We start from the raw sequence: 24,800 nt of genomic DNA on the forward strand, positions 1-24,800 counted from the left end.
TTTTGACTTGCTTCACATTGGCCTCTTCAGCAGTCTGTTCTTTAATTCTTTCTTCAATCTGGTTCACTAGTTTGTGAGCCATTCTACATGCCTGTTGTATGGAGGCGGGCTCGTGTGAACTTATATCTTCTTGGATTCTTTCCGGTAATCCTTTCACAAACGCGTCGATCTTCTCTTCCTCATCTTCGAATGCTCCCGGACACAATAGGCACAATTCTGTGAATCGTTTTTCGTACGTGGTAATATCAAATCCTTGGGTTCGTAACCCTCTAAGTTCTGTCTTGAGCTTATTGACCTCGGTTCTGGGACGGTACTTCTCGTTCATCAAGTGCTTGAATGCTGACCACGGTAGTGCGTACGCATCATCTTGTCCCACTTGCTCTAGATAGGTATTCCACCATGTTAACGCAGAACCTGTGAAGGTATGCGTAGCGTACTTCACTTTGTCCTCTTCAGTACACTTACTTATGGCAAACACCGATTCAACCTTCTCGGTCCACCGTTTCAATCCGATCGGTCCTTCGGTTCCATCAAATTCCAAAGGTTTGCAGGCAGTGAATTCTTTGTAGGTGCATCCTACACGATTTCCTGTACTGCTAGATCCAAGGTTATTGTTGGTATGTAGCGCAGCCTGTACTGTGGCCATGTTTGAAGCTAGAAAAGTACGGAATTCCTCTTCATTCATATTCACGGTGTGTCGAGTAGTCGGTGCCATTTCCTTCAAAATAGTTAAATGGAACAAGTTAATCATACAGAATATTAAGAGTAGTTAATAGTATTTCGTAGCATAATATGAACTCATTTATAAAAGCTTTTTCTTCATATTAGCGTTTTATAAGTTTAAATTCGGGTAGTACCTACCCGTTAAGTTCATACTTAGTAGCTAATATACAATTCAACTACTACAATTCTATATGAAAAACTGATTGTAATAATATTTCGCGTTCAAACTTTTATACAATATTTTACAAACTTACAATACCGCTTATTTTACATAAAGCATGAAATATAGCACACAATAACTTTGATACAAGATAGTTGTGAAGACAATTCTAGCTAGTACACAAGTCGTTCGGCAAAGGCAATAAAGACACGTAATTCATACGTCCAGAAACAAGTCATGCATTCTGGTTTTACTAGGACTACTTCCCATCCTTGGTCTTGTGCAACATAACCGTTATGGCCGTTGATAAGACAGCGTGTTGTAACGTCATCAAAGGGACGAGGGTTACGTAATGTCCAACAGTCCCGTAATAATCTAAAAACCTCATTTCTTACCCCAATTACCGACTCCGTCACTTGTGGAAATGTTTTGTTTAATAGTTGTAGCCCGATGTTCTTGTTATCACTTTGGTGAGAAGTGAACATTACTAATCCGTAAGCATAACATGCTTCTTTATGTTGCATGTTAGCCGCTTTTTCTAAATCACGAAGTCCAATATTCGGATATATTGAGTCAAAATAATTTCTTAACCCGTTGCGTAAAATAGCATTTGGGTTCCCCGCAATATATGCGTCAAAGTAAACACATCGTAACTTATGGGTTTCCCAATGTGATATCTCCCATCTTTCAAACGAAAGTCTCTTATAAACCAAGACATTCTTGGAACGTTCTTCGAATGTCTTACAAACTGATCTCGCCTTAAATAGTTGTGCCGAAGAATTCTGGCCGACTCTAGACAAGATTTCATCAATCATGTCTCCGGGTAGGTCTCTTAAAATATTGGGTTGTCTATCCATTTTGTGTTTTTAAACTGTAAAATAGACAAGAGTTAGTTTCATAAAAAAATACTTATTAATACAAGCAATTTTTACATATATCATAAAGCATAAGAACACTATATTACATATATTACACCACACGAATACAACTATCTTATTCCGACTCGCTCGTTTCTTCTTCTTCGGTTTTGGTTCGTTTTGCCAAGTTTCTAGGGATATATGATGTTCCCCTAATACGAGCCGTCGTTGTCCACATTGGTTTAGAAAAACCTGGTGGTTTAGAGGTTCCCGGGTCATTGTTACAACTTAAGGACTTCGGGGGTTGACGATACATATAAAGTTCATCGGGGTTGGAATTAGATTTCTCTATTTTTATGCCCTTTCCCTTATTATTTTCTTTTGCCTTTTTAAATTCAGTTGGGGTAATTTCTATAACATCATCGGAATTCTCGTCGGAATCCGATTCATCGGAGAATTGGTAATCCTCCCAATATTTTGCTTCCTTGGCGGAAACACCATTGACCATAATTAACTTTGGTCGGTTGGTTGAGGATTTTCTTTTACTTAACCGTTTTATTATTTCCCCCACCGGTTCTATTTCTTCATCCGGTTCCGATTCTTCTTCCGGTTCCGATTCTTCTTCCGGTTCCTCTTCGGGAACTTGTGAATCAGTCCACAAATCATTCCAATTTACATTTGACTCTTCATTATTATTAGGTGAGTCAATGGGACTTGTTCTAGAGGTAGACATCTATCACATAATATCAAACACGTTAAGAGATTAATATATCACATAATATTCATATGTTAAAAATATATAGTTTCCAACAAAAATGTTAAGCAATCATTTTTAAAGAAAACACGGTCGAAGTCCAGACTCACTAATGCATCCTAACAAACTCGATAAGACACACTAATGCAAATTTTCTGGTTCTCTAAGACCAACGCTCGGATACCAACTGAAATGTCCCGTTCTTATTGATTAAAAACGTTCCATATTAATTGATTTCGTTGCGAGGTTTTGACCTCTATATGAGACATTTTTCAAAGACTGCATTCATTTTTAAAAAACAAACCATAACCTTTATTTCATAGATAAAGGTTTTAAAAAGCTTTACGTAGATTATCAAATAATGATAATCTAAAATATCCTGTTTACACACGACCATTACATAATGGTTTACAATACAAATATGTTACAACAAAATAAGTTTCTTGAATGCAGTTTTTACACAATATCATACAAGCATGGACTCCAAATCTCGTCCTTATTTAAGTATGCGACAGCGGAAGCTCTTAATAATCACCTGAGAATAAACATGCTTAAAACGTCAACAAAAATGTTGGTGAGTTATAGGTTTAACCTATATATATCAAATTATAATAATAGACCACAAGATTTCATATTTCAATACACATCCCATACATAGAGATAAAAATCATTCATATGGTGAACACCTGGTAACCGACATTAACAAGATGCATATATAAGAATATCCCCATCATTCCGGGACACCCTTCGAATATGATATAAATTTCGAAGTACTAAAGCATCCGGTACTTTGGATGGGGCTTGTTGGGCCCAATAGATCTATCTTTAGGATTCGCGTCAATTAGGGTGTCTGTTCCCTAATTCTTAGATTACCAGACTTAATAAAAAGGGGCATATTCGATTTCGATAATTCAACCATAGAATGTAGTTTCACGTACTTGTGTCTATTTTGTAAATCATTTATAAAACCTGCATGTATTCTCATCCCAAAAATATTAGATTTTAAAAGTGGGACTATAACTCACTTTCACAGATTTTTACTTCGTCGGGAAGTAAGACTTGGCCACTGTTGATTCACGAACCTATAACAATATATACATATATATTAAAGTATGTTCAAAATATATTTACAACACTTTTAATATATTTTGATGTTTTAAGTTTATTAAGTCAGCTGTCCTCGTTAGTAACCTATAACTAGTTGTCCACAGTTAGATGTACAGAAATAAATCGATAAATATTATCTTGAATCAATCCACGACCCAGTGTATACGTATCTCAGTATTGATCACAACTCAAACTATATATATTTTGGAATCAACCTCAACCCTGTATAGCTAACTCCAACATTCACATATAGAGTGTCTATGGTTGTTCCGAAATATATATAGATGTGTCGACATGATAGGTCGAAACATTGTATACGTGTCTATGGTATCTCAAGATTACATAATATACAATACAAGTTGATTAAGTTATGGTTGGAATAGATTTGTTACCAATTTTCACGTAGCTAAAATGAGAAAAATTATCCAATCTTGTTTTACCCATAACTTCTTCATTTTAAATCCGTTTTGAGTGAATCAAATTGCTATGATTTCATATTGAACTCTATTTTATGAATCTAAACAAAAAAGTATAGGTTTATAGTCGGAAAAATAAGTTACAAGTCGTTTTTGTAAAGGTAGTCATTTCAGTCGAAAGAACGACGTCTAGATGACCATTTTAGAAAACATACTTCCACTTTGAGTTTAACCATAATTTTTGGATATAGTTTCATGTTCATAATAAAAATCATTTTCTCAGAATAACAACTTTTAAATCAAAGTTTATCATAGTTTTTAATTAACTAACCCAAAACAGCCCGCGGTGTTACTACGACGGCGTAAATCCGGTTTTACGGTGTTTTTCGTGTTTCCAGGTTTTAAATCATTAAGTTAGCATATCATATAGATATAGAACATGTGTTTAGTTGATTTTAAAAGTCAAGTTAGAAGGATTAACTTTTGTTTGCGAACAAGTTTAGAATTAACTAAACTATGTTCTAGTGATTACAAGTTTAAACCTTCGAATAAGATAGCTTTATATGTATGAATCGAATGATGTTATGAACATCATTACTACCTTAATTTCCTTGGATAAACCTACTGAAAAAGAGAAAAATGGATCTAGCTTCAATGGATCCTTGGATGGCTCGAAGTTCTTGAAGCAGAATCATGACACGAAAACAAGTTCAAGTAAGATCATCACTTGAAATAAGATTGTTATAGTTATAGAAATTGAACCAAAGTTTGAATATGATTATTACCTTGTATTAGAATGATAACCTACTGTAAGAAACAAAGATTTCTTGAGGTTGGATGATCACCTTACAAGATTGGAAGTGAGCTAGCAAACTTGAAAGTATTCTTGATTTTATGAAACTAGAACTTTTGGAATTTATGAAGAACACTTAGAACTTGAAGATAGAACTTGAGAGAGATCAATTAGATGAAGAAAATTGAAGAATGAAAGTGTTTGTAGGTGTTTTTGGTCGTTGGTGTATGGATTAGATATAAAGGATATGTAATTTTGTTTTCATGTAAATAAGTCATGAATGATTACTCATATTTTTGTAATTTTATGAGATATTTCATGCTAGTTGCCAAATGATGGTTCCCACATGTGTTAGGTGACTCACATGGCCTGCTAAGAGCTGATCATTGGAGTGTATATACCAATAGTACATACATCTAAAAGCTGTGTATTGTACGAGTACGAATACGGGTGCATACGAGTAGAATTGTTGATGAAACTGAACGAGGATGTAATTGTAAGCATTTTTTGTTAAGTAAAAGTATTTTGATAAGTGTATTGAAGTCTTTCAAAAGTGTATAAATACATATTAAAACACTACATGTATATACATTTTAACTGAGTCGTTAAGTCATCGTTAGTCGTTACATGTAAGTGTTGTTTTGAAACCTTTAGGTTAACGATCTTGTTAAATGTTGTTAACTCAATGTTTATAATATCAAATGAGATTTTAAATTATTATATTATCATGATATTATCATGTATGAATATCTCTTAATATGATATATATACATTAAATGTCTTTACAACGATAATCGTTACATATATGTCTCGTTTAAAAATCATTAAGTTAGTAGTCTTGTTTTTACATATGTAGTTCATTGTTAATATACTTTATGATATGTTTTCTTATCATAGTATCATGTTAACTATATATATATATCCATATATATGTCATCATATAGTTTTTACAAGTTTTAACGTTCGTGAATCACCGATCAACTTGGGTGGTCAATTGTCTATATGAAACATATTTCAATTAATCAAGTCTTAACAAGTTTGATTGCTTAACATGTTGGAAACATTTAATCATGTAAATATCAATCTCAATTAATATATATAAACATGGAAAAGTTCGGGTCACTACAAAACTTTTAGACCATTTACTTCTTAATTGAAGAAGGTTTATAGTTATACCGGCCAAACATTTACAATTCTGATGTTTTATGTGTCAATTGGAAATTAACTCAACGTCTACTTGTGTATCTATTTAGGATTTTGTTAACGACAACTTTTATAGCTGTCGTTAATACACTTTAAAATATTTCACATTAAGATAGCCGTTATAATAAAATTGATTTGTAATTGTCATGTACAGTGACTTAAAAATTTTAACGATAACCCTTAGAGATATAGTTAACAAATCCGTAATGTGATTCTCCTAAATCAACCGCCGCACATTTTACTAGCAATCTCCGGCCGTCGGCTTTGGCAGACGGTCCAAAGGGTTTCTCTCCTTCTTGTTACTCTCTTGTATATATATTTTCTTTTAGATCATTCATGTTTTATCTTTAAACTCCCAGTTTTCAAATTAGAACTTTCTTTCGTTCAATGGTTTAGGTGGTCGCTTCGTGATTCAAATTAGTAGTTAATTTTGCATTGACTGTTTCAGGTGGTCTTAAGTCACGGTTTTGGATGGTTTCTGTTGTGTTTTAAGGTGGTATCTTGTCGTGATTCAAGTGGTTCCAGTCGTGTTTTCAAGTGATTGCCGTCATAACTTCGGGTTGTTTTAGATCAGTGACATTGGAGTATTCTCGCGTGCCGATTCGTATAACTTCAGGTGATTTCGATTTCATTTTGTGGTTTCAAGCTTTAAGGTTTTGTTAAATTTTTCGAGAGGTAAGATCTTTAAATAAAAAATTTTTGGTCCAAGTGAATACAGGTGGGTAGTTGTGAGTTGTGAGGTTAAAAAAATAGTTTTTGATTCGTGTAGTAAAGGGAAGTAAATGGGCATAGGTGTGCAGGTGTATTTGTGGTGGCTCTTGATGGGTGCTATTGATGGTTGAAGAAATTCAATCGGTTAGGTGATGTAAGGTGACTTTTCTAGGGTTATGGTGATGTATGGTTGTTTTTCGAGGGTGTAGGTGGTTATTTGCTCGTTGGTTGTTGTTCGATGGATTATGGTGCGTTTCGTCAAAGATCTTCGAGTGATTTTTGGTAGTTTTGGTAATGATCGTGGTTTTAGGTAGCCTTGGTAATGATCAGGGTTTCTTGTTCTTATTGTAGATGGTTTTTGGTAGATGTTCGGTGATTTGGGATTGAAGTTGTGGATATTAGTTGTGGTTTTACGATCATAGTTTCTTTCTCCGTAAATATTTCTACATTCACGGAACCACCACTTGGTTAGATTGTGTGTTAAAATTGTTTGCTTCAAGGTCTCGGTGGGTTTTGTCACATTTGTCGCTGTGTTGGTCGTGATACACATTTTCTTCCAAGTGATTGCCCTTTAGTGGTCATGTGCTATGTTGATTTTTGTCACGGTTGATTCTTAGATCGTTGAATTGTAGCCATAATTGTTTGTACATGACACCATGTTAATCTTTCAAGTCTCACAAAATCTTGATTGCATATTGTGACGACCAGAAAATTTCCGACCAAATTTAAACTTAATTTTATTATGATTTCGACACGATAAGCAAAGTCTGTAATGTTGAAGTCTCAAAAACATTGAACTGTGTTCATGTATACATTTGACCTTGACTAATCCCGACGATTCACGAACAACTTGTCTGTAATAAAATATGTAATTATATATATATATATATATATATATATATATATATATATATATATATATATATATATATATATATATATATATATATATATATATATATATATATTGTAACGACCCAACCCGTTATCCATCCAAAAATGTGCTAAAAAAAAATTCTAGGACAGTTCATCTGGACGGCGTCCAGCTATCTGGATGGCGTCCAGCTCTGAAGGACTGGACGGCGTCAAGCCATCTGGGACGGCGTTCAAATACACTAAAAGCTCCTGATCAGTTTTTCTTATACACGCGGGCGAAAAACCCGCTTCCCGACACTTTTAAACCAAAACACATTCACAATATGTTATAATAATTAAAACTAAGAGTTTTCCATAATAATATCGAGTTTTACAACCCCGAGCCCACATCGACCCTAATTACTACCAAGTGACCATTGCGACCCATTTAGTTAAATTCAAAATATTGTGTGACGATCGCTCCAAATTCATATGGACGAACACGTCATTCATCGATTTCATTGCGAGGTATTTGACCTCTATATGATATGTTTTGTAAACATTGCATTCTTTTGAAAAGGCACACCATAAATGAATATTTAAATCAAAGGTTTTCGACAGCTGATGATTTCTACATATAGACAATCACCTTAAATAATAGTTTACAATAGTACTTCCGTTGACAATGCAGTCAAAATAAAATACATGGTGATGATTTGGTGAATGCAACGTTTCCTTGAAAAATATGCCATGTAAGACTTCATGCACATAGCTTGTCTAACATATAAGCAAACAGCGGAAGACTTCTAGGGAATCTGAGAATAAACATGCTAACAAGTGTCAACACAAAGGTTAGTGAGTTCATAGTTTTAGTGTTTCGTATAATCTGTATATAAAAGTGGATCACAAGATTTCAGTTATTTCATCCAGAAATGTTTATCAAAATATTCTACAAGATTGAGCACCCTGGTAACTAAACTTAACGTATATATAATTTATACCCTTTGTATAATCATCTTAATAATACACGCAAACCAACGTGTACACTTCTCAAATAACATACGTCCGTTGAAAGGCTAGTGCTCTAGCTCGGACGGGGATATCAAGCCCTATGGATCCATATACTACTACTCGCGCCCACCAGTTCTTATAACTGGCAGTTACTAGTTACCAAAGCTAAGGGATTTTCGGTTCAAACTCAGTGTAGAATTTAGTATGTACTTGTATCCATTGTGTTTAAAATAAAGTGCATGTATTCTCAGCCCAAAAATATATATTGCAAAAGCATTTAAAAAGGGAGCAAATGAAACTCACCTTAGCAGCATATAAAGTCGTTCACCAAAATGTGACCGAAACTCGGATTACCAAATAACCGTAGATCTCAACCTAGAGAACATATGTTGGTCAATAAATGTCTATCAAGCTAGGTCAGGTCATAGTGTATCACAATCCTAATACTCGAGATCGACCTACAAAAGTTATCCAAAGTCGTTTCAAAAAGTCAATTTTGACAATAGTTCAACAAAACGAGACGTACCTTATATAAGGATTCATTTATTTGGTTGGTAATATTCAAAAATCCACTTTATCAATCTCGTAAACAAGTTGTTTAAATCTTAATTGCAGATTCAAAAGCAATTTCAATTAACGTCCATTATAATTCAGTTGATCATATCTTTTAATCCGTTCATCGAAACTATTCGATATCTAAATGAAAAGTTATTGATTTTTCGCCAGCTTTCCAAAAACATGTATATCATATACCTTTTACCAGTAATATATGTATTTAATTCGTGATTCATTATAAACTGTTTAACGACGAAATTTAGCATACAAGCATATATAAATATATACTCGAGCACTAGACATGGATACACAATTAATATATAAAAGATAAGATATGAATGCTTACATATCAATATTGTGATTTAGTATTGCAGAAAAGTACGTAGACGCAACGAAGATGATAAACACTAGGTTTGACTTAGAAGTAATACTCCCGAACATTACCCATAACCTCCTTGGTAATAACCCATAATTTCCTTAGCTTTGTCCCGCTTGAAAACTATTTTGAAAGTGACACGCTCATAACCTCGTCGTAGTATTTTATGTATAATACTAATTAATAATAATAAGATTAATAATAATATTAATCTTAATAATAATAATAATAATAATAATAATAATAATAATAAAATAAATTAAATAAATATTACGGAGTAATAATACTAGAGAAAGAGAGATAGATTCAGCTGAGCCAAAAATCACGCAATTTATCGGACCTTTCCTGAAAAAGCACCCCATGCGATCGCATGGCACCCTGGGACAGCTCACAAATTTTTAACTTCTTGTTTGTCGACATAATTTTATATTATATATATAATATATTTAATTTATATAATTAATTATATATTATATTAAATTCACATGCATAGTTGACTTGAAATTTTTGTTCTGATAAGTCGTACGTCATCACTCGACTTATGTCCCGGTTCCGGTTTTTCAAATGTCCTTTCGTACGCTGAGAAAACATGCATTTTGCGTTTCGTGTCATGTACCTTTGTCAAAATATAGCCTTAAATTATCCCTAAACCATACCACTCAAAGTATATTTTTATCTTTCGAGTATTTTGGTCATTTACTTCTATAAATCATCGTCTCGCTATTTGTTAAAATACATTTTAAAATAGTATTTTACTGTAGCAAAGTTACTGTAGCAAATAGTGATTTTTGAAAACACTGTAGCTTTTCGGGTACTGTAGTAATTCGAAAATACTGTAGCAAATTAGTGTTTTACTGGTTCATCTTAAACGTTTTAGTTAACTTATCTAAATATCAATCGAATCAATAATCAAATGTTACTATCGTTTACTAAATAACTTGAAATCATATATATATATATATATATATATATATATATATATATATATATATATATATATATATATATATATATATATATGCACATTAAGTTATATATATATTGTTCGTGAATCTTCGAGAACAGTCAAAGAATAATTGATTACATGAATATAGTTCCAAAACTTTGAGACTCAACATTACAGACTTTGCTTATCGTGTCGGAAACATTAAATCATTTAAAGATAAAGTTTAAATTTGTTCAGAAATTTCTGGGTCATCACACATTGACCGAGCATGGGATTGGGGATACGCTACCCAATCCTAATCAAATCCAAAAGCAAGTCTTCTAAAGCAAACTACGCAAGTCCGCTAGTTCCCACGCTTACCCGAGCCACCGCTTCCATGCAAATCTATAAAAATGTAAACAACGAGAGGGTAAGCTAACGCTTAGTGAGTGAGAATATACTACATACATATATATGCATAAAATGGACACGCCACACAAATAATCAAATACCGCATACCGGAGCATCCAAGCATAAAGGCAAGCTAGTCTAAGCATACCGTACAACCACTAAGCAACAAGTTAAGGATACATCAACAAATATAAGTTCACCAACGACGATGTAAACAATGCCAATGAGCTACATCATGAGGGTTAACTACATCACAACAATACATTAATATATATAACAATATATAAACATCCAAGGTTAACCCCTTACCCCGATACCGAGAACCGACAACCGATTACCACATGAAGATTGGCCGAACTACACGAGCCTTAGTAATCCGCAACCACACGAGACTACTATCTTCATTACCACAACAACATCGAGGTTGGCCGAACTACACGAGCCTTAGTAAATCCGCAAACACACGAGATCACTACCTCAATAAGATGACCGAACTACACGCGTCACCGTGAATCTGAACTACACGAGATTCACTTTCACAATTCAATAAGTTGACCGAAACTACACGCGTCATCGTGAATCCGCATCCACACGCGACTCACTTCTCAACATCAAAACCCTTCGCCATTGGGGTTATAACATCCACATCACAACCACACGTGATAACGTACACACAAAATGTGTACCTCGTCAAAGGTGGTCAACCAAAACGCACAACCGTGCCAATTGGACCTATACACAAGTCCATCATATCCACCTATATGTGAAGTGAGCTCTATAACCGAGAACCACTTCGCCCGACCCGCACCCATCCTACACATACATATGCACATAGGATATTAACACTCACCTTGTCGCCTTGAAGAATGCTACCGAATAATCCGCAACTCGCCGATGAAATGTACCTATTCCATTATCACAATACAAACAACACAATTAGGGTGGACTTACAAACCAACCCAATTGACACTTAGCGCAATTTCGACCCAAACGCACTTCCAAGCACAAACCGCGCCCAAACTAACCAACATTCACTAACACGAGTGAAAATGGTCCTAACACACCGATTAAACCCGAACACAAGTGTTAAACACGTGTCTTACCCATTTTGACACCAAAACCCTAATTTTGACCCATTCCAAAATTAGTTAACCAAACACACCCAAAAGTGTTCCAACACTTCCATAATCACCAAACCTAGTGATTAAACTCAAGATCAAAGCCTAATCAAGGCCAAATCGTCAACCAACCCAAAACCCGCCAAGTGACAAGAATAACTAGTCACCATGAACCCACTTCATCATCTAAAAGGGTTTTACAACAAACTAGCTCAAAACCCTAACTTGAATATCAAATCTAACAAATGAAATTCGGAGTTTGAGCTTACCAATACTACCACAACGTAGCTAGGAGCGAGATGAACAACTTTAGAGCCCGAGCTTTAGCGAGAATCCGACCCCTTCTTCTCCAAATCAAGTTCTCTCTCTCTAAAACTCTCTTCTCTCACTAGATATGGATGAGAGTGTTTGTGTTGGTGAAGATAAGGTTGAATGAGCTCAACCTTTGCCCATTTGTGGCTTAAAATAGGCCACCAAGTGAAAAGACCAACATACCCCTTATTAAAAACTAAAATATCACAGCTGGCCCGACAGACCAACTGGACGGCGTCCCAAATATTGGACGGCATCCAGCTCTTCATTGCTGGACGGCGTCCCGAATCCTGGACGGCGTCCCGATCAACTGAAATTGAAACAGGGTGTTACAACTCTCCCCCACTTAGATATGATTGCGTCCTCGCGATCTGCGTCACTTATTCGCACGGCCACACTCAACGGTCCTCAACATAAGTCCCAATCTGACTTTCCTAAGTAATTCTTCTCAATGAATCACTTTTCACAACTAAATCGTCACTCGCGACTTATCAAATCACAATCCGAGCACTAAAACCTTACTCTTTCCCTCACGTCGGGAAAACTCAACCAATCTCGAATCGAGATATCAATCCCTTGACGTACCATACCAAGTACATTGCTAGTAACAACCGCACATCAAAATAAAGGCAACCATCTAAACCGACGAAAACTGAACAAAAGCGAACCCTTACGGATAACACTTACCACTTAATATCCCTTGTAGTGCGCAACACGACCAATACGCAACTACCGCAACATCAATACAAACGGCTAAAACCGATAGCGCCTAAAACGACTATGGCAACGCTAGATCCCAAGGTGTACAAAATCGACTATCGTCACACCCGTAACAACATGTGAGCGAAACACGGCTATCGCATCACTAATCCCACAACATGGTCCTCATGACCCCACCATTGGCGTATAAAACAACCAATAGATCAAACGACACGATATGGTCCTTACGACCCCACCATCGGTGTATAAAACAACCGATAGATCACACAACATGGTCCTTACGACCCCACCATCGGTGTATAAAACAACCGATAGATCATACAACATGGCCGAAACAACCCGAGCCTAAACATATATGGAGGATGGTCGAAACAACCCGAACCTTAGTGAATTCGCAACAACCCGAAATTCACCAACCCAATCCATATTTCCCACAACAAAATGACCGCACAACCCGAGTCATCTGAATACGCGCAAACCGATATTCACTACCTCCACCACATAGTATAATCGAGGATGGCCGTACAACCCGAGCCTTAGTGAATCCGAACTACCCGACATTCACTACCTCAAACTATGAGTCCAACCAACAGGGACAATTGTACAACCCGAAACATTGTGAATACGAACAACCCGATATTCACGTCCCAAAGCACACACAAGGAATGGTACTCGCATTTCCCACCGGTACTCGCATTTCCCGATAATGTTATACCATGCCGATATAACACTACTCCCATCACAAATATCCATTAGTATACTTAACACCGCGTACACTAATTCCTCGGGTGGCATCTTAACACGTCGATGCTTCACCCCGGGTGGTGTCTTAACACGTCGACACTTTACTCTTGATAGTCCTTGGAGTGGCATCTTAACACGTCGATACTTCACTCCGAGTGGTGTCTTAGCACATCGACACTACACCCATGATGAAGTCACCAGACCCCGAAGGTCATGCTTCACCAATCAATGCCCTTTTTGGCCTCGAACAACCACTAGCGTAACACCGCGCTCTGTTACGCCATAGTGAATCCTAACGGATACCACTGACCATTCACACAATCGAGCAAGAACCACCTACATCGAACATAGGCACAAAACAATAATTCTCTAGAAGAGAATCTGGCACACCCATCCCTTAGCCGAGGGATTTCACCTTGCTCGTCAAACACGTCCATTATCTCTCAACGAGATTACCACACTATCACCTCGGTGATAATTTACATCCAAAACCATAAGTACAATTTAATCGAAATTGTACTCTACCAAAAATCGACCAAAACTAGGTCCCGACACAAATTTCGGATCTACTAAAAGCGTCATCCAAAATATCACACTAAAGCCTCCTCGTACGGGAGTGTAACTCCCCTACTTGGAACTACGTTCCATAACCGCATCTTGTACATCCGTACAATGCTACCAAAGGTAGACTTTACTAACAATTTGGTTCACACGACCCATCACTACATCTTGCTCCAACCTCGCGCACATAAAGGATCTTAACAAATCCTTAAACGCTTCGAACGAAAAGTGTACCGCAAATTACACAAACTCTACTCTCGCAATCATCCAATTGCTATAGTTCGTCAACTTCCAACTAGTCACTCATGTACCTAAGGGTTTCTCTCTGGTACCCTAAGTACAATGTAACCGCAGCACCATCGGAGTCGAACACCACGCTAGTAGGTATAAAAGAGGCACCTAATGTCGCGTCATGTAAACTCCATTACCAACCTTCATCGAGATCCAAAACACTCGATCTCAAGGGTTCCAATCCACCCGACGAACCCCATGGTTCATTGACTTCAACACGAGAGCGAACACGTTCTAACAACCGAACACCAAAACCCATTTCCATGGCTTGGTAGAAACATTTCTCAAATACTAAGGAATGCTTGGTTACACCAAGTCTTACGCCCTTCGCCCGACATTCAAAACGTCACCTTAGGGTAATTCCATTGGGAACGTCACCCATAACAATATGCATAACACGAAGCATTAACAAACCTGAACTCATCGGCATAAAATAAATAATCAAAGGACGTATCTATTAAAACGAAACGTAACTTAATGTCTCCTTACGGCATTCGTCGCCGCCAACTCGGGACAATCCGGCATGCGATGTCCCTCTTTATGACAATAGTAGCACATTCCGTCATCACTTCTCGGCATTGTGCATTCCCATAACTTGTGGCCCCTAACACCACAATTGAAACATCTAGGCGCATGAGAACTCGTCAAACCTTTCTCTACGTTACCCATACTCGCACTCGCGCCCTTAATTTTCTTACTTGGAGCACCACACGAATCAACCCTTCTCTTACTTGAAAGCTCCCTAACCTTCGACCGCGAATAAGATTCGAAACCCCTAGCCACATTAAATAACTCCGCAAACGAGTTCACTTGGCCTACGCTAATTTTGCCCTGCAACTCATCATTCAATGTCCGATAGAAATCTTCCATCAACATCCGATCATTCCCAATATACTCCTGGCAAAAACGAGCCTTCGACATGAAGGTCGTCTTTAGAGTATTCAAGTCCATAGAACCTTGTTGCAAATTTCGCAACTCATTTCGCATTTCTGAAAAATCGGCTGAAGTCCGGAACTCCTCGAAGAATTCCTTCTTAAAATCGCCCATGATAATGCCATAAACGGTTCACCACCGACAAGATCAATCTTACCATCCAACCAATCCTTGGCCCTACCCCGCAACAAGCTAGTACCGAGTCTCGTCCTTTTCTCGGGAGGGCACTCAATAGTACGAAAACACCCTTCAACATCCGAGATCCAAGTTGTGCTTACCAAAGGATCCGGCTTCCCATCATACATCGGAGGTTTAGTCCTCATGAAGCTCTTAAGACAACGCTCTATTTCACTACTACCTCAAAATTCGGAATACCTCCTGTCCATTCTTTCTTCCAACGCACTCATTTGCTCCGCGACGGCGGCCGCAACTCTAGCGTTAAACTCCAAATCGTTCGTCTCGATCCCGTTTCCCGTCGCCATTCTAAGGAATGCAAAAGCAATTAGATCACGAACGTATAAAGCATACACACAATACCGCCCCCATCTTACTAAACACTCGTCGTACATCACTTGCTAGACACGATTTGCACCCGTAATAAGGTTTGCAAATCCTTATTACGCACACACGCCGTATCAACTCGTTAGTACAATGACCGCCTCGCTCGATGATATAAACAAACACAAACAAAATTCTACGCGATATAAACACACGCGAGAATTATTATCACAACACAATAGTATATTAATAATATCCGCATCACTAATATAACGTTAGTCCACCTACAAACAAGGCACTAAATATAACCTATTCTGACCCGTAATCCTATAAGTCCCGAACAATTAAGCACACACAAAAGTCTAAGTCTAGGCACCTATCTCAAGTCACCTAAATCCCTTAGACCATGCTCTGATACCACTTGTAACCACCTTACCCGTTATCCATCCAAAAATGTGCTAAAAAAAAATTTCTGGGACAGTTCATCTGGACGGTGTCCAGCTATCTGGATAGCGTCCAGCCATCTGGGACGGCGTCCAAATACACTAAAAGCTCCTGATCAGTTTTTCTTATACACGCGGGCGAAAAACCCGCTTCCCGACACATTTAAACCAAAACACATTCACAATATGTTATAATAATTAAAACTAAGAGTTTCCATAATAAAATCGAGTTTTACAACCCCGAGCACACATCGACCCAAATTACTACCAAATGACCATTGCGACCCATTTAGTTAAATTCAAAACATTGACCGAGCATGGGATTGGGGATACGCTACCCAATCCTAATCAAATCCAAAAGCAAGTCTTCTAAAGAAAACTACGCAAGTCCGCTAGTTCTCACGCTTACCCGAGCCACCGCTTCCATGCAAATCTATAAAAATGTAAACAACGAGAGGGTAAGCTAACGCTTAGTGAGTGAGAATATACTACATACATATATATGCATAAAATGGATACGCCACACAAATAATCAAATACCGCATACCGGAGCATCCAAGCATAAAGGCAAGCTAGTCTAAGCATACCGTACAACCACTAAGCAACAAGTTAAGGATACATCAACAAATATAAGTTCACCAACGACGATGTGTACAACGCCAATGAGCTACATCCGGAGGGTTAGCTACATCACAATAATACATTAATATATATAACAATATATAAACGTCCAAGGTTAACCCCTTAACCCAATACCGAGAACTGACAACCGATTACCACATGAAGATTGGCCGAACTACACGAGCCTTAGTAATCCGCAACCACACGAGACTAATATCTTCATTACCACAACAACATCGAGGTTGGCCGAACTACACGAGCCTTAGTAAATTCGCAAACACACGAGATCACTACCTCAATAAGATGACCGAACTACACGCATCACCGTGAATCCGAACTACAAGAGATTCACTTTCACAATTCAATAAGATGACTGAAACTACACGCGTCATCGTGAATCCGCATCCACACGCGACTCACTTCTCAATATCAAAACCCTTCGCCATTGGGGTTATATCATCCACATCACAACCACGCGTGATAACGTACACACAAAATGTGTACCTCGTCAAAGGTGGTCAACCAAAACGCACAACCGTGCCAATTGGACCTATACACAAGTCCATCATATCCACCTATATGTGAAGTGAGCTCTATAACCGAGAACCACTTCACCCGACCCGCACCCATCCTACACATACATATGCACATAGGATATTAACACTCACTTTGTCGCCTTGAAGAATGCTACCGAATAATCCGCAACTCGCCGATGAAATGTACCTATTCCATTATCACAATACAAACAACACAATTAGGGTGGACTTACAAACCAACCCAATTGACACTTAGTGCAATTTCGACCCAAATGCACTTCCAAGCACAAACCGCGCCCAAACTAACCAACATTCACTAACACGAGTGAAAATGGTCCTAACACACCGATTAAACCCGAACACAAGTGTTAAACACGTGTCTCACCCATTTTGACACCAAAACCCTAATTTTGACCCATTCCAAAATTAGTTAACCAAACACACCCAAAAGTGTTCCAACACTTCCATAATCACTAAACCTAGTGATTAAACTCAAGATCAAAGCCTAATCAAGGCCAAATCATCAACCAACCCAAAACCCGCCAAGTGACAAGAATAACTAGTCACCACGAACCCACTTCATCATCTAAAAGGGTTTTACAACAAACTAGCTCAAAACCCTAACTTGAATATCAAATCTAACAAATGAAATTCGGAGTTTGAGCTTACCAATACTACCAAAACGTAGCTAGGAGCGAGATGAACAACTTTAGAGCCCGAGCTTTAGCGAGAATCCGACTCCTTCTTCTCCAAATCAAGTTCTCTCTCTCTAAAACTCTCTTCTCTCACTAGATATGGATGAGAGTGTTTGTGTTGGTGAAGATAAGGTTAAATGAGCTCAACCTTTGCCCATTTGTCGCTTAAAACCGGCCACCAAGTGAAAAGACCAACATACCCCTTAGTAAAAACTAAAATATCACAGCTGGCCCGACAGACCAACTTGACGGCGTCCCAAATATTGGACGGCATCCAGCTCTTCTTTGCTGGACGGTGTCCCAAATCCTGGACGGCGTCCCGATCAACTGAAATTGAAACAGGGTGTTACATATATGTATATATATATATATATATATATATATATATATATATATATATATATATATATATATATATATATATATATATATATATACATACATATATATATATAAATGTAAGATAAATTATAAAATGTTTATGTTGTAATGAATTTATATATAAATAGATTTAATTTCTATGTATAATTATTATTAAATGTATGTGGTATATATATATATATATATATATATATATATATATATATATATATATATATATATTATATAAAAGATATAAATATTAAGTATTGAAATTTATAATATCTATTTTTATTATGAAATAATATAATATAGTAAATAGATATATAATAGTTATATATATAAAACATTATTAAATTATTCCTAATTACATAGAAACATAATTATATATACATATATAAAGTGTGGAAATATTAAATATTTAGTACATATATAACATGTTATAATAAATAATATTAAGATACTAGATTTAGTTATAAATTTAAAATATAGCTACTATAGTAATATTACTATCACTCTCAATATTAATATCAACATTAATATTTTTAATATCATTATCTTAATTATATAAATACAGATATAAAAATTTAATAAATATTATTAATAATATTATCATTATTAATACTAATATAATTAGTATTATTATTATTGTTATTATCATTAATAATATTATCATTATTTTCATTTCAATAATATTATGATCATTGTGACCTATTATTATTATTATTATTATTATTATTATTATTATTATTATTATTATTATTATTATTATTATTATTATTATTATTAATTACATAATCTATAAAAATCAAAATATGGAGTATGACTCGTTTCACCATCACAGTACATATAATTTGTTTTCTTGTTTGCTAAGTCCACTTGATCGATTGTTTAATCACATATAAACAAATTCTGTTAGGATAGATTGGAGTTTTCTAATTTTTCTTTTGATTTGTTTAATTCGATCGTACCAATCTGGCTAGCAAACAAACGATAATTGATTTACATTAACTGTAAGTGTATCTGTTAACATCTATATTATATCCTACTTGAGCAATTCGAATTAAAACAGCAAAAACAGAATTCAATTTGAAAAACCCAGTACAATGTCTCTGTTCTTCATTTTTTAGCCAAAATTTCGAATTAGAGTTTTAATTAAAAATCTGTAAATGCAGTGCTGTTAGAAATAATGTGTTTAAACTACCTGCAAGGTTTCAAGTTCCAATTTTTAAAATCGAGTTCGAATTTGAGAAGTCAAACCTTTATTTCAAAAAGTCAAATGATATGTTCATATCGAAATTCGTAATCGGTTTGATGTTTCTTGATCAATTGATGATTCCATTAGTTTCTATAAATAATTTACAAACTAATTCGTGTTATAACCTTTGTCTAAATCGAGCCTTTTTGCAAAATCAATTTTTTTTTCTTTTTCTAACAGCGACGAGCAGCAGCACTCTTTATTTATTTTATTTTTTTTCTTTTTTTTTCTAATCCAATTAATTAAAATTAAATGTTTATGTTATGATTTTAAAACCTAAATGTTACTGATAACTTAATTGTTGGTTGTGATATTGTTTTTGATCGCACGAGATTTTGAAAAAGAAGGAGGATATAGAACAAAACAAGCTAATGGGTTAAATAAAATGGGATAGAGTATAATTTAGAAAAACAGTGATGGAGGGATGGTTATGCGGGTGTTCGGGTATTCGGGAGGTCACGGGTTCGAGCCTTGCCAGGGTCACTATATTTTCTTTAGGCCGATTTTTATGAGGTAGTTATCTTAATGTTAATATTATTATTATTTCTATTATTATTATTGTCATTATTATTGTTATTCTAATTGTTATTACTAGTATTGTTACTTAATGTTATTATTATCATTATTATTAAATTAGTTATTACCAGGATGAGTATTATTATTATTATTATTATTATTATTATTATTATTATTATTATTATTATTATTATTATTATTATTATTATTATGATTATGATTAAAATTATTGTTATTATTAATGTATTATCATTAATATTGTTATTATTGTTATCCTTATCAATATCATTAAAAGTATTATTATGGAAATTTTAGACTTTATCATTGTTATTAATATATGTATTAATATTATGACTATGATTATAACTATTAATATTGTTAATATTATTAGGAAAATGATACAAATCATTATTAATTTCACTAATATGAGTATAAATATCATTTTTATAAATGTTAGTATTATTATTATTATTATTATTATTATTATTATTATTATTATTATTAAAATAAGTATCATTATTAACAATATCATTGTTTTTATTAGTATTATCATTATTATTAATAAAGTTAGTATTATCATTATTAGTAAAGCATTACTATCAAAAACTATTATTTTTTAAAAAAAATAAATATTTTGTACATAAAATATACTTGTTACATATACTATAATTATATTAAAATTTCACATAACTATATGTATCAAACCTGTTAATATTATTTATATAAATACCTACAAATAACAAACTCACGATTTTAAATATAACATTAGTCAATTATGTATATAAATATGGATATATTAATATAACTATATAAATATTAACCATTATAAATATATACACAAATTAAACATACATAATATATAAATTAAAGATATAATAAATAATTTTGTTCAGTTACGATTATATGTTTTGATATATATATATATATATATATATATATATATATATATATATATATATATATATATATATATATATATATATATATATATATATATATACACACAAATGATATAGGTTCGTGAATCCGAGGCCAACCCTGCATTGTTCAGTTGTTCAATGTCGTCATATGTATTTTTACTACAAAATATAGTATAGTGAGTTCATTTGATTCCCTTTTACTCTTTACATTTTTGGGACTGAGAATACATGCAATGTTTTTACAACTACTTTATTAAATGCTTTTGGAAATATATTTTGAACTGCGAATACATGAAATGCTTTTATAAATGTTTGACGAGATAGACACAAGTACTTAAAAACATTCTACGAATGAGTTATGAGTACACCAGATATCACCCCTTTATAGTCGGGTAATCTAAGAATTAAGAAACCGAGCTCCTAATTGACGCGAATCTTAAAGATAGATCTATGGGCACTAACGAGCCCCAGTCAGAGAATTTGAACTACTTTAGTACTTCGAAATAGGTATACAACCGCCAGATTTAAAAGATATGATCTGTTTGTGAGGTGTACACAACCATCATATTTAAAAGAGTGGCCTGATTGTACGCTTTTTGCATGACCGTGCGGAATGCCGGTATGCTGGGGATATTCTAGATGCATTTTGTTAAGGTTAATTACCAGGTGTTTATAGTTCGTATGAATGACTTTTATACACTGGTTATGTGTATTATTTTTGTGTACGAGAAATGTGTACAGTTATTAAAAATCGCGATGTAACCTACGGGGGAGAAAAGGATACGAACCTACTCTGCTAAGCATTATGAAGAATGGTTTTGTACACGAGAGAGGTGTACTGTATTTAAATCTTGTGGTCTATCAAAATGATGAATTTTATTGTTTACGATAAACCTATGAACTCACCAACCTTTTGGTTGACACTTGAAAGCATGTTTATTCTCAGGTATGAAAGAAATCTTTCGCTGTGCATTTGCTCATTTTAGAGATACTGCTTGGAGTCATTCATGACATATTTCGAAAGACGTTGCATTCGAGTCGTTGAGTTCATCAAGATTATTATTAAGTCAATTATAATTGGATATATTATGAAATGGTATGCATGCTGTCAACTTTTGATGTAATGAAAGTTTGTCTTTCAAAAAAGAATGCAATGTTTGTAAAATTTATCATACAGAGGTCAAGTACCTCGCGATGTAACCAAATGTAATGTATTCATCCAGATGGATTAGGACGGGTCATTAGAGTTGGTATCAGAGCGGTGGTCTTAGCGAACCAGGTCTTGCATTAGTGTGTCTAACTGATAGTTGTTTAGATGCATTAGTGGGTCTGGACTTCGACCGTGTCTGCATGTCAAAAGTTTTGCTTATCATTTTGTGTCGAAAATTACCTGCTTATCATTCTTAGGGAATCACTTGCTTATCATTCTTAGTCCAGACACATCTTACTGCATTGATTGCATGAATAATGTATAGACAAAATTCATATCTTAGCGTATCTGCTAATTCATATCTTAGCGTATCTATTACTGTAAACTTTGCCTGACATATTCCGTAAATTCCTCCGTAATTTACGAAATCTTTTGTTCTATATATATAAATATATTCTATGTAATTAGAATACCATCCGACATCCGAAAATCATGTTATACCGAAAAACCCATTACTCAATAGTACGAAATGGAACTCGTTACTAGTTCAAGTTCTTCGGAACCCGACAGCTATTCTGACATGGATGTTCACCTAAGCTCCGGAAAGCAGTGTCACTAGAATGAATCAACCAATCAGCCATCCCCAATTCATCTGATGGGTTCGTAGCCTACTTAATCATTGGAGACAAGAAGAAGGCGATCCTTTCCATCCACCGACTTTCCCTCTTGGCGAAGAACCTGAAGCACTTACTGGAGAATCTGTTCGAAACACCATTTTCTCTCTCATTTCCAGAGTATCCCATCATGATTATATACTATCTCAGATTCTAGATCTTATTCATCCACTCGTCCGAACCGACAATCATCCCGGTATAGTAGAAGAAGTCAACGAGCTTCGCGCTTGGGTAGTGACTTTAGAGAATATGGTGCAAATATTTCAAGCACCAGCGGCAACACCGGCAGCAACAGTACCACCATCAGCAGCACCAGTAGCATAACCAGTACCACCATCCACAACATCCACATCCCGTGATTCAACATCACAATCTGTATCTCGAGCATCAACGTCATACGCATCATAGATACCAAGGAGTACCAACAACAACAACAACCGTTGAAGTATCAATCTATAACATTATTAGAGAAACATTCGGTAGTGATTATGTAATCTCTAAAGTCTTAGAGATTATTTATTCTAGTTCCAGCCGAAAATCAAATGAGCTTAATATCATATTAACTCATTAAATCCATAATTTCATCTGAAGAAAATATATATGTATATATATTTTCATAAAGATTGTAATTAAAAGTTCTTTTGTACAAACTGTTAATGGTGAAAATATTTTAACGGGTAGGTAATACCCGAGGAATATTTAGATTTCACATTAATGAGTTACACTGTACATTCTTTCAATCTGATTCAACAGTCATTTACTATCCTACTTACATCCACAGATATACGAATCCGTTCACTACAGAATAACCATTTTCATTCAATTTCATATTTAGATTTTGACTCATCAGAATCCAACAAGTGGCATAATGAAGAAAACATTGGACAAAATAAAATTTGTTAGAAATAAACGAATTAACTATCAGAAAATTTTTGTTAAGAATCCACGCTAACTGTTCCTAGCTAACTGATTACATTTTATCTATCGCAAGTTATTTATCGCAATTTATATTCTCGCAATTTTATTTATCGTCATTTAATTTCTGTTATTTATTTTACGCACTTTAAATATCGGGACACGTATACAAGGTTTTGACATATCATACCGAAGCATCTATATATATTATTTGGAATAACCATAGACACTCTATATGCGGTAATGATCGAGTTAGCTATACAGGGTTGAGGTTAATTCTACAATAATATATATACTTTGAGTTGTGATCGAGTCTGAGACATGTATACAATGAGTCACGATACGTATTAATTAATTCGAATATTATGTATTAAACTATATATGAATTATTGAATTAATAATTGTGGACTGCTAACTGTGGACTGCCAACATTGGACAATTAAAATGAATTAAAATATTAATTATAACATATGAAACTAAACAATTCTTTAAGTTTGCCACTTGATTCCATCTTAAACCTCATTTGTATCTTGACGATTCCAATCTGCGTTCAAACTTTTCATGATTCTTGAAAACACCTCAATCGAGAGGATGAACCAACCGCACTTCATCTACGGAAGAAAAGATTAATGCATATAGTTATGCACCTGAAAACACTCGAAACCTGGGTAAACGTTT

Source organism: Rutidosis leptorrhynchoides, chromosome 3, assembly GCF_046630445.1.
Source record: "Rutidosis leptorrhynchoides isolate AG116_Rl617_1_P2 chromosome 3, CSIRO_AGI_Rlap_v1, whole genome shotgun sequence".
Lineage (NCBI taxonomy): Eukaryota > Viridiplantae > Streptophyta > Magnoliopsida > Asterales > Asteraceae > Rutidosis > Rutidosis leptorrhynchoides.